This window comes from Trachypithecus francoisi, unplaced genomic scaffold, assembly GCF_009764315.1.
Source record: "Trachypithecus francoisi isolate TF-2019V2 unplaced genomic scaffold, Tfra_2.0 Lachesis_group8, whole genome shotgun sequence".
NCBI lineage: Eukaryota > Metazoa > Chordata > Mammalia > Primates > Cercopithecidae > Trachypithecus > Trachypithecus francoisi.
This window is the reverse complement of record NW_022681473.1, coordinates 98,018,730-98,035,049: the sequence shown is the minus strand read 5'-3', so window position 1 is coordinate 98,035,049 and position 16,320 is coordinate 98,018,730. Positions and strand designations below refer to the sequence as shown.

Here is a 16,320-nt window from a genome sequence, read left to right as displayed (position 1 = left end):
CCTGAGGCCAGGAGTTTGAGACCAGCCTGGGCAACATAGTGAGGCCTTGTCTCTACCAAAATTTTTAAAATTAGCTGGGTGTGGTGGCATGTGCCTGTAGTCCCAGCTACCTGGTAGGCGGAGGTGGGAGCAGATACTATCACTCTGTCCCATTCCAATGAGTTTTGCAACTTATTTTACATTTTTATTTTTAAGTTGAATGCTTTCTGATAGTCACATTTGGGTTGACACATTTCCAAGTTAAACTGTAGACTGATTTCTTCTTGTAATCCATTTGTTCCTACTTGTTCCAGTTGCACTAACAGAGGTTTCAGAAAGGTCAGCTTTCTCTGGTGGCATTTTTTACCTTTGCAGCAATTCTGCCAGCCCATATTGATTCATATCCTGGATAAACAAAGATGAATATGATGCTGTTTCTGCCTTTTGGGAGCTTGTGACCTACCTGGGGAGCCATACACATAGTAAGTAGAATACCGTGTGAGACATTTTATATTAGATTAGCAATCTTCAGGTTTTTCTTACATGATGAACCCCTTTTATTATTATTTTTTTGCCAGGAATCTTATGTTTTGAAAGATTTTGACACCCTTTCCCCAATACTCATTTGTTAAGTAATAATGAGTTTATTTTTTTCTCTCTCTTTTAACTAATCAGACACTAGAACTTCTGGTTAGCAAGAGAAAATGACTGTTACCACACTTGGTTGATATAATTAGAGCTGAAAGCAAATATAAGTGATGTTTTGGTTTGTCTGAACAGCCTTGGCATGGGTACATGTAGGGTTTCTGTTGACTTAAAAAAAAAGTTTTATGGGAACATTCAAATAAAAGTAGAGACTATTCTCTACTGTGATGACAACCCAGTTTCCTTCTTTTTTTTTTTCTTTTGCAATGGAGTCTTGCTGTGTCGCCCAGGCTGGAGTACAGTGGTGTATTCTCGGATCACTGCAACCTCTGCCTCCTGGGCTCAAGTGACCCTCCTGCCTCCGCCTCCCAAATGGGCTACAGGCATGCGCCACCACGCCCTGCTAATCTTTGTGTTGTTAGTAGAGATGAGGTTTTGCCATGTTGGCAGGCTGGTCTTGAACTCCTGGCTTCAAGTGATCCACCCGCCTCGGCCTCCAAAGTGCTAGAATTACAGGCATAAGCCACTGCAACTTGTCCCTTATCACCCAGTTTCAGTGAATGTCAGCAGTTCATTCTTGTTCCATTTATACACTTCCACTTTCTTCCTCCTGGATGATCTTAAAGTAAATCTCAGGCATCACGTAATGTAATGCACAGATCAATATTAATCTCTAACAGATAAGAACTTAAAAACAATTATAATACCATCATTCCATCTAAAAATATACAATAATTCCTTAATATAAAATACCCAGTTCATATTAAAATTTTCTCAGTTATCACATAATTAAAAAAAATAGTTTGTTAAAATCACAGTGCAAATAAGGCCCATATATTTTAATGGGTTGTTATGTTTATATCTTTTTCTGTCTTAGGCTTACCTTCCTCTCTTTATTTTTAAAGAAACAGTTCATTTATCATGTGGTTTTCCACATTTTGGTTTTTGTTGATTGTGTCTTTCTGATAAGTTAACAATATTTTCTTTTTTTTTTTCTTTTTTTTTTTTTTTGAGATGGAGTCTCACTCTGTTGCCAGGCTGGAGTGCAGTGGAGTGATCTCGGCTCACTACAAGCTCCGCCTCCCGGGTTCAGGTGATTCTCCTGCCTCAGCCTTCCGAGTAGCTGGGACTACAGGGACCCACCACCACACCCGACTAGTTTTTGTATTTTTAGTAGAGATGGGGTTTCACTATGTTTGCCAGGATGGTCTCGATCTCTTGACCTCGTGATCCGCCCACCTCGGCCTCACACAGTGTTGGCATTACAGGTGTGAGCCTCTGTGCCCGGCCAACAGTATTTTCTTCTTAGGATAATGTTTTTAAATGCATAAATATATAAGATTATAATGGAAACCAATTGCAAAGATTTAGTTGTTAAATTATTAAAAAGCAAATTGGGATATATGTTAATATAGAGGGTTCTTTTCTTTAAAATTTACTAAGTAACAAAATACCACAATGAGTTTTTAACTATGATTTTTTTTTTTTTTTTAAGAGATGGCATTTTGCTCTGTTGCCCAGGCTGGAATGCAGTGGTGCCATCATAGCCCACTGCAGCCTCAAACTCCTCGGCTGAAGCAATTCTGCCTCCTCAGCCTCCCAGGTAGCTGGGACTACAAGCATGCACGATCATACTATCACACCCAGCCTTTTTTTTTTTTTTTTTTTTAAACTTACTTCTATAGAGATGAGGTCTTGCTATTTTGCCCAGGCTGGTCTCCAACTTGTGGCCTTAGGTGATCCTCCCGCCTTGGCCTTCCCAACATGCTAGGATTACAGATGTGAGCCAGTGTGCCTGGTTTACCATGATTTTGGAGTAGCGATGAATATAAATTTTATTTGAAATTTTAGCTGTAGTTGCCATATGAAATGAAAATATCTGAATTCTTTTGGCAGCAAAGTCTTAGGTATTGCTAGCACCACTATAGTTTGTTGCCAACATTTATAATTGAAGGATTTATTAAATTTTAGTTCAATGTTACTGAAAATGAGGATATATATATTTTTTTCTACTGAAATTCATGGACCCTAGAATATTTTCATGGACTTGGTCCATGTGCCCCAGGTTTAAAAAATGTGTGGTCCTATTTTTTTTTTTTTTTTGGTAAGATTTCATAGGTATTGTGTACTACCATCAAGAGATGTCTTAGTTTGTTTTTTGTTGCTGTAAAAATATCCAAGGTTGGTAATTTATACAGAAAAGAAGTTTATTTCATACAGCTCTAAAGGCTGGGAAGTTCAAAGATTGGGCAGCTGCATCTCTTTGGCTTCTGGTGAGGGCCTCGTACTGTGTCATAGCATGGTGGAAGGCATCACAGGGCGAGAAGGGTGCACTGAGAGTCAAACAGGCTTTTTTTTTTTTTTTTAGATGTAATCTCACTCTGTCACCCAGGCTGGAGTGCGGTGGCACGATCTCTGTTTACTGCAGCCTCTGCCTCCTGTGTTCAAATGATTCTCCTGCTTCAGTCTCCCAAGTAGCTGGGATCGCAGGCACCTGCCACCACACCTGGCTAATTTTTGTATTTTTAGTAGAGACGGGATTTCACCATGTTGACTAGGCTGGTCTCGAACTCCTGACCTCAGGTGATTGGCCCACCTCAGCCTCCCAAAGTGCTGGGATTACAAGCGTGAGCTTTTTTTTTTCTTTTCTTTTCTCTTTTTTTCCTACCAACCTCCTGCTCTGAGACAGAGTCTCGCTCTGTCGCCCAGGCTGGAGTGCAGTGGCGCAATCTTGGCTCACTGCTCCGCCTGCCGGGTTCAAGCAGTTCTCCTGCCTCAGCCTCCTGAGTAGCTGTGACTACAGGCGTGCGCCACCACGCCCAGCTAATTTTTTGTATTTTTAGTAGAGACAGGGTTTCACCATGTTGGCCAGGCTGGTCTCAAACTTCTGGCCTCAAGTGATCCGCCTGCCTCGGCCTTCCAAAGTGCTGTGATTACAGGCAGGAACCACCGTGCCTGGCCAGGATTCAGCATGAGTTTTAGAGGGGACAGATATTCAAATCATGACAGGAGATATATAATGTTTTCTTGTCTCTTTCTTTTTTGGTATGTTAGGAGCTATTGATGTTTTGTCTAGATCCATTATTAGGATTCCTAAAGTGATATTTTATTTGTCATCCCCTCTTAATTTATTGTACAGACTATTTCCACAAGGACAAACTCCTTGTCATCAACTCTTTGATTACTCTGAGGTATAATTTGTATAAGAAGGGCAGGATAAACATTGATTGATTTCTTTTATTCACCAGTCTTCAGAATAATAAGTTCATTCCCTAGCATCCTCCAAAGAAGACCAGCAAGTTAAAAAAATTTTTTAGTATTGCTATTTTTTTTTTTTTTGAGACGGAGTTTCGGTCTTTAACCTAGGCTGGAGTGCAGTGGTGCGATCTCAGCTCACTGCCACCTCCGCCTTCCGGTTTCAAGCGATTCTCCTGCTTCAGCCTCCTGAGTAGCTGGGATTACAGGCACTGCCACCTGCGCAGCTAATTTTTGTATTTTTAATAGAGATGTGGCTTCACTATGTTGGCCAGGCTGTTCTTGAACTCCTGACCTCGTGATCCGCCCGCCTCAGCCTCCCAAAGTGCTGGGATTACAGACCTGAGCCACTGTGCCCAGCCAGTATTGCTATTAACTCATGGGTTTAAACATTTGAGGTGTTTCATTCCATTGCAGTTATTCTTCCCAGTGCTAAGAATTTATTTTTGTCATAGATTCAATCCTTAGTTTTCTTGCTATTTCGTGTGACAAGATGTTCCAGGCTTATTTTGTACATTTCCTGCCCCAGGTCTGAAATCAGGCATTCTCCAAAAAGCCCTAGTTCTTTTTATTTTTATTTACTTACTTTATTTATTTTGAGACGGAGTCTTACTATGTCGTCCAGGCTGGAGTGCAATGATGTAATCTCAGCTCACTGCAACCTGCGCTTCCTGGGTTCAAGTGATTCTCCTCCCTCAGCTTCCTGGATAGTTGGGATTACAGGTGCGCCACCACGCCCAGCTAATTTTTTTTTTTTTTTTTTTTTTTTTTTTTTTTGAGATGGAGTCTTGCTCTGTCGCCCAGGCTGGAGTGCAGTGGTACAATCTCGGCTCACTGCAACCACCGCCTCCTGGGTTCTAGTGATTCTCCTGCCTCAGCCTTCTGAGTAGCTGGGATTACAGGTGCACGCCACCACACCTGGCTGATTTTTCTATTTGTAGTAGAGACGGGGTTTCGCCATGTTGGCCAGGCTTGTCTCGAACTCCTGAGCTCAGGTGATCCTCCCGCCCTGGCCTCCTAAAGTGCTGGGATTACAGGCGTGAGCCGCCACATCCAGCCATTTTTGTATTTTTAGTAGAGACGGGGTTTCACCCTGTTGGCCAGGCTAGTCTTGTACACCTGACCTCAAGTGATCCACCCACCTTAGCCTCGCAAAGTGCTGGTATTACAGGTGTGAGCCACCGTGCCTGGTTCCTAGTATTTTTAGTGGGAGGTCGTATTTAGTTGCTGTTATCTAGACACTAGAGGTGTTTGTAATTAATGGATTAGTCATTGTTTCAGAGTTTTTTAGGGGAGATAGGATATCTATATGTATATACTATGAAATACTCATGACATACTATGAAGTACTCATGAGTCAATTGTACCTTTCAATAAAGTTCAAAACTATAAGGTTTTTAACTCAACCTCTTCAATCTTACATCTTCATCTTCTTTTTTCTATATATCCCAAATGAATACATCAATATTCATATTGTATGTGTATGTATATACAGTATTCATATATCAGTATGTGTATACAATATTCATATTGTAGAGGGACACGGCCCTCAAAGCCAGAAGAGGTTAAAGGGGCTGCCATCAATATAATTTCTTATCTTCTGTATTCCACAGTATTTGTACATACTCCCAAAATAATATCAACACTGTATCCAAACCGTTTAAGCTATTGTACTGTTCTTTTTGATCCTGTGGTATATTTTATTAGGAGTGTACTGTCAAACTAGTGTGTTTCAAAGTCTCTTGAAATAATTCCTGTTTGGTTTTGCTACCACCTTTTAAAACATCAAGTTTATTTTAAATTTTGTTTATTTTAGATGTGGCTTTTTTTCAATTTAATTTTTGTTTTACATAATTATAAGTTATGTAACATACTTACATGGCCTCAAAGGCAAATCTATAAAACAAAGTATCTTCAGACATACACCTTTTACTTTGCTCCCTCTGCTGCCCTGTATACAACTTTTAAAAAGTTTTGTTTTGGCCGGGCACGGTGGTTCACGTCTGTAATCCCAGCACTTTGGGAGGCCAAGGAGAATGGATCACCTGAGGTCAGGAGTTTGAGACCAGCCTGACCAACCTGGAGAAACCCTGTCTCTACTAAAAATACAAAATTAGTCGGGCGTGGTGGTGCATGCCAGTAATCCCAGCTACTTGGGAGGCAGAGGTTGCAGTGAGATTGAGCTATTGCACTCCAGCCTGGACAACAAGAGCAAAATTCCATCTCAAAAAAAAAAAAAAAAAAAAGTTTTGTTTTGTCTTTCCTTTTAAAAAATTAACAAATTATAGAAAAATATTTGCATTCCATACCCATTTTTCTCCACATTTGCTTCTCCTTTTTTAAAAAGGTATATCTGGCAGTCACTTTATAACAGTATATATAAATATGTGCCTTGCTTTTTATAGCTGTACAGTAGTAATCCTGTGTTTATTCAGCTAGTCTCCCATTGTTAGACATTTTGTTTTTTTCCTTTAGTCTTTTGCTAGTATAAATAGTGCTGCAGTGAATAGCTTTGTAGACACACCTTTTTGTATTTTTGTGAGTTGCCTTGGGGTAGATTCCTTGAGACAAAATTGCTAGAAATTGTCAAATCAGCACCCCCAAACTCTCCCGCTGAAATAGAGATTTATTATTTTGCACTTTCACCAGCAACAGTCAGAAGTACTATTAAGTTTTTGAAGTGTCAAAAACAGATCCTGAACAGCCCACGGGGATTGCATTCACTTATTCCACGCGTTCCTAAAAGTTGACAGACCTCAGAATCAGAAGCATTGCTGTAGACCTTTGCTCACTCAAGGTCTGGTCCATGGATCAGCAGTATGAGTATCTCCTGAGAGCTTGTTAGGAATGCGGAATCTCAGGCCAGGCGCAGTGGCTCACGCCTGTAATCCCAGCATTTTGGGGGGGCCGAGGCGTGTGGATCACGAGGTCAGGAGTTCAAGACCAGCCTGACCAACAGGGTGAAACCCGTCTCTACTAAAACTACAAAAATTAGCTGGATGTGGTGGCAGGTGTCTGTAATCCCAGCTACTCAAGAGGCTGAGACAGGAGAATTGCTTGAACCTAGTTGGCGGAGGTTGCGGTGAGCCGCGATCGTGCCCCTGAACTTCAGCCTAGGCGACAGAGCAAGACTCCATCTCAAAAAAGAAGCGGAAACTCAGGCCTCTCTCCAAACCTACTGAATCAGAAGCTGCGATTTAACAGGAGCCTTAGATGATTCATATCACATGAAAGTTTGAGAAGCACCAGGCTAGAACTGTGTTCTTCAGTGCTATAACTCCCGGCCTCATGCGGTTATTTAAATGAAAATGAATCCAAATAGAATAAATAGAATAAATAAAATAGAATAAAACGAAACATTCAGTTCCTCATTTATACTAGCCACATTTCAAGTGCTCAAGAGCTACTTTTCAAACATGTCCATCACTGTGGTGACATCTACAGTGTGGCACAATGCTGATCCCTGGCTTCACTGTCTAATTTGGTAGCCATTCTCCATATATGGCCATTTTATTTAAGTTGAAATGAAATAACATTAAACATTCAATTCCTTATTCACATTAGCCATGTTTCAAACACTCAATAGCTGCATATGGGTAGAGGCTACTCTATTGGACGTTGCATATATAGAATAGACAGGTATGGTCAAGAGGTTACCAAAGGTTGGGCAAGCCAGAGGAAGGAAGGAAATAAAATGCACTCAGTGCCTCAGGTGGGTGGATGTGCCAGGCACTTTGATAGGTTATATCAGTTAACCCTTAGGTGCATAAAGGTGGTATTACACTCACTTAAAAAAAATGTAAGAGAACTACCTAACACTAATAAAGAGTAGATTTAGATCTTCAGATTCAAAGACTAGGAGTCTTTCTACTATGTTCAGAAGGAATAATCTTTTCCTGAAGGCCACATCTAAATTGCACTCTCTGCTAGTGTTTTCCAGAACAAGACATGGTGTGAACTGGTTTTCACTTGCCTCTACCTGTTTCTCTTCTCTTTCATGCTTCAAATTTAAATCCAGACCCCAGTTTTATCTAATTCTGCAGCTTGTATTTGTCCCACTGTAACATTCATTGAGTTCACTTTTGAGGGCCTCTTGTCTACAGTATTGTCTGTCTTGCATTTTAACATGATGCCATCTTCATAATAGTAGCATTTTTTGTTAACTTAATAAACATTTACTGAGCACCTATTCTGAGTAAGACATAATCCAGTGAGCAGAAAGAAAACACTGATTTTCTTTCTTTTACTTACTGTCTTTGTGAGGTGATCATATATGCCACTACATTATCTATTTTTTAAAATTTGACTTTTTAAGCTACTTTGAGTTTTGAATATGACTTTAACAGAATGTGAGTTCTTCAAAATTGCAAGCTACTTACGCTTATTAGAATTGGATGATACATTAATGGCTAAACTTTTGAATCATAGGAATGTGGAGATGGAAAGAAAACAGTTCATCTTGGCTGCTACTTACTGTGTAAAGAAAAGCTACTTATAATTCCTCCCTCCCTCCCTCCCTCCCTCCCTTCCTTCCTTTTTTCCGTCTTGTTGTGTCCACCAGGCTAGAATGAAGTGGCGCGATCTTGGCTCACTGCATACTCTGGCTCCTGGGTTCCGGTGATTCTCATGCCTCAGCCTCCTGAGTAGCTGGGACTATAGGCACACACCAGCACAACTTGCTAATATTTGTACTTTACTTAGTAGAGATGGGATTTTGCCATGTTGACCAGGCTGTTCTCAAACTCCTGGCCTCAAGAGATCTGCCCACTTCTGCTTCCCAAAGTGCTGGAATTACAGGTGTGAGTCACAGTGCCTGGCCAAAAACTCTTTATAATTTATTTCTAAACATGCTTCCAATATAATTTAAAATGCTTTAGAAATAGAAACTAGGTAGCTTATGTGCAGAGTGCGAGAACTTGGTCTAAATGAGTATTTCTTTTTGGGTTCCTAATAGGATTCTTATAGATGTACTGAAAGTTGTTATTCTTTACCAGGTATTTACAGGTGGCAGATGTAATGGATTTAAAAATCTCCCCCAAGTAACTGTGTTCCATAGGAGTCTTAGCACTAATATGAAATCCTGCCTTTAGCTGACAACATGCAACCTAGCAGCACAGATTTATTGAGACATAAAGTGAAGGGAATGCATAATTTGCATTCAAACAATGCATCTTATCCATCATTTGGAACTCTTTTTTCTTCAAATAAAAAGGAAAGAATAATTTAGTGATTTGCCATCCTGATTGTGTCCTAGACTCATCTAGGAGACTTAAAATAGGCTGATATTTGGAATCTACCCCCTGAGAATCTGATCCAATTGGTTTGGGCTGGGGTCTTGGTGTCAGTGTTATTTTAAAGCCCAGTATTTTTTAATATATAATCAGTAGAGGACTGCCTATCTAATTTGAAAGAGTAAATAAAGAGAGCTAAAGAAATGAATGCATTCCATCACTGAATCTCATATATATATTATGTATGTGTATATGAATGCATCCCATCACTGTGTCTCATATATATATTATATATGTGTGTATATGAATGCATCCCATCACTGTGTCTCATATATATTATATATATGTGTATATGAATGCATCCCATCACTGTGTCTCATATATATATTATATATGTGTGTATATGAATGCATCCCATCACTGTGTCTCATATATATATATATATGTGTGTATATGAATGCATCCCATCACTGTGTCTCATATATATATTATATATGTGTGTATATGATGCATCCCATCACTGTGTCTCATATATATATTATTATGTGTGTATATGAATGCTTCCCATCACTGTGTCTCTATATATATTATATATATGTGTGTATATAATGCATCCCATCACTGTGTCTCATATATATATTATATATGTGTGTATATGAATGCATCCATCACTGTGTCTCATATATATATTATATATGTGTGTATATGAATGCATCCCATCACTGTGTCTCATATATATATTATATATGTGTGTATATGAATGCATCCCATCACTGTGTCTCATATATATTATATATGTGTATATGAATGCATCCATCACTGTGTCTCATATATATATTATATAGTGTGTATATGAATGCATCCCATCACTGTGTCTCATATATATATTATATATGTGTGTATATGAATGCATCCCATCACTGTGTCTCATATATATTATATATGTGTGTATATGAATGCATCCCATCACTGTGTCTCATATATATATTATATATGTGTGTATATGAATGCATCCCATCACTGTGTCTCATATATATATTATATATGTGTGTATATGAATGCATCCCATCACTGTGTCTCATATATATTATATATGTGTATATGAATGCATCCCATCACTGTGTCTCATATATATATATATATGTGTGTATATGAATGCATCCCATCACTGTGTCTCATATATATTATATATGTGTATATGAATGCATCCCATCACTGTGTCTCATATATATTATGTATGTGTATATATGAATGCATCCCATCACTGTGTCTCATATATATATTATGTATGTGTATATGAATGCATCCCATCACTGTGTCTCATATATATATTATGTATGTGTGTATATGAATGCTTCCCATCACTGTGTCTCATATATATATTATATATGTGTATATGAATGCATCCCATCACTGTGTCTCATATATATATATATTGTGTATATGAATGCATCCCATCACTGTGTCTCATATATATATTATATATGTGTGTATATGAATGCATCCCATCACTGTGTCTCATATATATATTATATATGTGTGTATATGAATGCATCCCATCACTGTGTCTCATATATATATATATATGTGTGTATATGAATGCATCCCATCACTGTGTCTCATATATATATTATATATGTGTGTATATGAATGCATCCCATCACTGTGTCTCATATATATTTTATATATGTGTATATGAATGCATCCCATCACTGTGTCTCATATATATATTATATATGTGTGTATATGAATGCATCCCATCACTGTGTCTCATATATATATATATATGTGTGTATGAATGCATCCCATCACTGTGTCTCATATATATATTATATATTGTGTATATGAATGCATCCCATCACTGTGTCTCATATATATATTATATTGTGTATATGAATGCATCCCATCACTGTGTCTCATATATATATTATGTATGTGTATATATGAATGCATCCCATCACTGTGTCTCATATATATATTATATATGTGTATATGAATGCATCCCATCACTGTGTCTCATATATATGTGTGTATATGAATGCATCCCATCACTGTGTCTCATATATATATTATATATGTGTGTATATGAATGCATCCCATCACTGTGTCTCATATATATTATATATGTGTATATGAATGCATCCCATCACTGTGTCTCATATATATATTATATATGTGTGTATATGAATGCATCCCATCACTGTGTCTCATATATATTATATATTGTGTATATGAATGCATCCCATCACTGTGTCTCATAATATATTATATATGTGTGTATATGAATGCATCCCATCACTGTGTCTCATATTATTATATATGTGTATATGAATGCATCCCATCACTGTCTTATATATATATTATATTGTGTGTATATGAATGCATCCCATCACTGTGTCTCATATATATGTGTGTATATGAATGCATCCCATCACTGTGTCTCTATATATATTATATATGTGTGTATATGAATGCATCCCATCACTGTGTCTCATATATATATTATATATGTGTGTATATGAATGCATCCCATCACTGTGTCTCATATATATTATATATGTGTATATGAATGCATCCCATCACTGTGTCTCATATATATATTATATATGTGTATATGAATGCATCCCATCACTGTATCTCATATATATATTATATATGTGTATATGAATGCATCCCATCACTGTCTTATATATATATTATATGTATGTGTATATGAATGCATCCCATCACTGTGTCTCATATATATATGTGTGTATATGAATGCACCCCATCACTGTGTCTCATATATATATTATATGTGTGTATATGAATGCATCCCATCACTGTGTCTCATATATATATTATATATGTGTGTATATGAATGCATCCCATCACTGTGTCTCATATATATTATATGTGTATATGAATGCATCCCATCACTGTGTCTCTCATATATATATATATGTGTGTATATGAATGCACCCCATCACTGTGTCTCATGTGTATATATAATGTAAAACTAGTGTTTAAATTAGGCACACACTCGTATTATGGCCTTTCCTCCATTCCTCAATCTTCCTGAAATACCTTTCGGGTGTGTGATTGTTTTGACTCCTCTGTGAACCTTTCCCAGGACGTCTTGAGCTTTGCTTCTCCTTGGCTGCGTGCACAACTCTTATTTTAACCTTTTCTCATTTTATTGTGGTTTTGTGTTGTGAGGTGTGTCTGACTCCTCACACAGAAAACTCCTGAGGTTGTTCAACAATAGCACATACCCTATGTGCCAGGCACTATTAATCATGGAGAATATAATGTCACTTTCCTCCTGGAGCTTAGAGTTTTGGGGAAAGAACAGTCATAAGCGGTGTGGTTGGTACTATGATAGAGGGGTGTGGTATTTTGTAGAGGCACAAAGTGGAGCTTCCTGATCTTCTGGGGAGAAGAAAGAGAGTCTGAGACTAGAAAATAGATGAGTCATAATTCTAAATTCCTTGTGCTTGGCACATATTAACAACCATTGAACTCTGGTGAATATATGGCTGAGGAGCTTAGTGACTGAAGACACGAATATAAGTATATTTTCATTGGAAATCAGGTACATGAGTATGTATTTTGGAATGGAAGGGAGGTTACAATATAGATTTTAGGTTTCCTCGAAGAAAGAAGGGGGGAAATAAAGTGCCTCATGATCTTTTCTTCTTTCATTCCTTGAATTTTTTTTTTTTTTTTTGAGATGGAGTCTTGCTTTGTCGCCCAGGCTGGAGTGCAGTGGTGTGATCTGCAACCTCTGCCTCCTGGGTTCAAGTGATTCTCCTGCCTCAGCCTCCCAAGTAGCTGGAATTACAGGCACGCACCACCATACCCGGTTAATTTTTTTTTTTTTTTTTGTATTTTTACAAAAAATACGGGGTTTCACCATGTTGGCCAGGCTGGTCTCGAACTCCTGACTCAAGTGATCCACCCGTCTTGGCCTCCCAAAGTGCTGGGATTACAGGCGTGAGCCACGGTGCCTGGCCTCATTCCTTAAATTCTTAAAGTTATAAAATAGATTCTAACAATAATGTGGTTGGAAGTGACCTTACTCAGCCCATCTTCTACCTGTTTGTCCACTCCTGCCCTCAGTGATCCATAACTCTTGTTTGCTGTGTATTCTGGAAGGCTGGCTCCCCCGGTATGAAGCTGCCTTGGGGGAAATTTGTCTTGGAATTGGATCATATCCTGCCATTGAAGTTCATTTTAGTGGAGGTTCTGTTAGAAAAACCGGGACAGGATATATCCGAAGGTCGGATGCATGTTTCTTCTGGCAACTTTGCTTAGACAGGAACAGGTTTTGTTATGGTATAGAGAGTTCCTCTGTTCAGAATTCACATGAACCAGGACCTTGTACAAATTTTATACAAACATGAATGTGGAGCTGTAAGTAACAAAAATTGTTTTGAGGCCTTCAGTGTCTATACGTCTGAGTGTTTTTGTCTTCTTTCTTCCTTTGTTCAATTTCCTACTCCCTCTCACCCCAGCTTTTCTCTCTCACTCTTCTATTATAGATGAGGTCATTATGATTTGGAGCCAAGAAAGTGCATTTCTGTAACTTTAAATCTCCATACTCAATTTGTGACTCTCCTTTTTTTAGAAGATGGTTACAGTTTATAGTAGTCGGAGGACAGCTTGCTTAATTGTGCTATTTTAGAATGCAGATATGAGCTTACTGTAGGAATCCTGTCAATTTGTGAAGAGGGCTTAATGCTTCCACACTTTTTATTCTCACTTATTTCAGATTTACAATTGCTTTCAAGTCCATTATGAGATGTGAAAAATGTTCTCAATTTGATTAGGTTATCAGCCACTTGGTTAGAGTTTCTGTGCCTGGTACTTTGGACGTCCAACTCCCCCATGATGTACAGGGAAGCAGTGTGACTACTGGGAGGAGAGAGACGAGGCCAGGCTCCCTCTTTCTTGACAGCAAGGTGAGGTACAGGGATGCTTTGAAGAAGGGTGTTTTGTCTTGCTTTGAGACAGAATCTTGCTCTGTTGCCCAGGCTGGAGTGCAGTAGCGCCATCTCGGCTCACTGCAACCTCTGCCTTCCAGGTTCAAGCGATTCTCCTGTCTCAGCCTCCTGAGTAGCTGGGATTACAGGTGCCCGCCACCACGCCCAGCTAATTTTTGTATTTTTAGTAGAGACGGGATTTCACTATGTTGGCCAGATTGGTCTTGAACTCCTGACCTCAAGTGATCCGCCCGTCTCAGCCTCCCAAAGTGCTGGGATTACAGGCGTGAGCCACCGCGCCCAGCCTGAAGGGGTTTTCTAATATAAACTCTGTTACAAAATCATAATGGAGAGAGGATGGAGGGGAAGAGAGGGATGAGGGGAAAGAGAGGAAGGAGAAAGAGATAGAACATCGGAAGATACCAACTGTGAGGGATGACCCACTTGTTATCCCAAGACTGTGTGCTGTAGGAGGGACAGCAGATGTTTAATGGCCAGGAAATTCGGGCATTAGCTCTGCTCCTGTGTGATCTGAGACAAAACACTACTCTTTTCTGGGCCCCAGTTTCCTTGATTAAAGTGGGTTAGTGCTAAGATTCTGCAATTCTGAGCCTTCCTTCCAGGGAAGAGAGGAAGTTTCCTTAGAATCCTTCCTCCCTTCCTTCCTCCCTCCCTCCCTCCTTCCCTCCCTTCTTCCCTCCCTCCTTCCCTCCCTCCTTCCCTCCCTCTCTCCCTCTCTTTTCTCTCTCTCCCATCCTTTTTTTTTTTTTTGGCAAACTCTCACTCTGTCGCCCAGGCTGGAGTGCAGTGGTACGATCTTGGCTTACTGCAACCTGCTTCTCAGGTTCAAGTGATCCTCCTCCCTCAGCCTCCCGAGAAGCTGGGATTACAGGTGCACACCACCATGCCCAGCTAAATTTTGTATTTTTGGTAGAGACGGGGTTTCACCATGTTGACCAAGCTGATCTCAAACTCCTGACCTTGGGTAATCCACCCGCCTCGGCCTCCCAGAGTGCTGGGATTACAGATGTGAGCCACCTTTAAGCAAATTTGAACTCTGTGATCTGGTCTTTTAATAGTTAGGAGCACTGATCTCTTCTGCCTTTTACAGACAGTATGACGATGGGTGAATTCTGGACCTGCTCTGAGTCTCATCTTCTCCATCTGTAGCATGAGTGCAATAGGACTTTTCTCAGGGCTGTTGTCAGGATCATGTTATTGAGATTGTGAACTGTGATAGGTACTAGTTGAACAATGAAATATAGGAAAATTGGAATCATTTCCTCAGCCGGGTACCTCTCCCCACATGGTTCCCGAGAGAAGCATATGGCTGGGAATAATGACATAAAATAAACGAACTTTTTCATCCTTTGGCTTTGGCCCCACGTTCTCGGAGACTCCTGGTGCCCTATACCGGACTAAGTGGTGAATTTCCTTTGTCTAGGATAGGGCAGCCTAGGACCTGAATCAATGCAAACCATGCCTCCTTCAAGAGGAAGTGTGCACAAGAGAAGGAGATAGCAACTCCTGGATCTGGTTTAGCTTATCAGCCAGTGCTGGGTAGAGCGTGCCTAGAAAGAATGCTACCTGTAGGGGAGCAAATCCTTAACTTTTGGCTCATCTTGGTGTACATTTCCTCCAGTAGCCTAAAATAATGTCCTTGGATTTGGCCAGTTCTTGACATCATCACCTTCCCCTTAGAGAATGGAGATTCCTTCCTTTTGAGAGTACCAGACTCAGCTACATGAAGTAGTATAACCCTGTGGAGAGCAATCTAGGAAAACAAAACTGAAGATGCTCATGCCCTAAGAACAAACACCATCTTGTCCAATTCCGTTCTTGGATATGTCCAGAGCAAGTGATTCCTTTAAACTTTATTGTAGAAATAGAAAGTAATTATATTTGTAGGACACTCTGAGTTTCCTGCTCTCAGCAGAATGCAACTGGCTGGATCTCTCCAGATGCCTTAGATGGCTCCCATCAGGCCATCCTGAGTACTGAGGAGATTAAATCTTAGCATATCTATAACCCTTTTTTTTTTTTTTTTTTTTTTAAAATAGAGACAGGGTCTCACTTTGTTGCCCAGGCTCTTTTGAACTCCTGGACTCAAGAAATCCTCCCTTTTTTCTTTTTTTTTTTTTTTTGAGGCGGAGTCTCGCTCTGTCGCCCAGGCTGGAGTGGAGTGACGCAATCTCGGCTCACTGCAAGCTCCGCCTCCCGGGTTCACGCCATTCTCCTGCCTCAGC

The 16,320-nt window shown here is 39.6% G+C and overlaps 1 protein-coding gene across 3 annotated transcripts in view; it reads left to right on the top strand.

Moving 5' to 3' along the window:
• Positions 1 to 16,320, top strand: part of SLC35F2 (solute carrier family 35 member F2) — a 70,244-nt gene that overhangs the window by 28,057 nt on the left and 25,867 nt on the right. The window contains exons 1-2 of one of the 3 annotated variants that reach the window (XM_033205356.1): positions 291 to 461; positions 13,922 to 14,053. The exons of 1 other annotated variant lie outside the window; for it this stretch is intronic. The gene's annotated coding sequence lies outside the window, so the exon portion shown is untranslated. Of the gene's footprint in view, positions 1 to 290; positions 462 to 13,921; positions 14,054 to 16,320 lie in introns of those variants that run through there. One more of the 3 variants, XM_033205355.1, reaches the window with a different exon arrangement.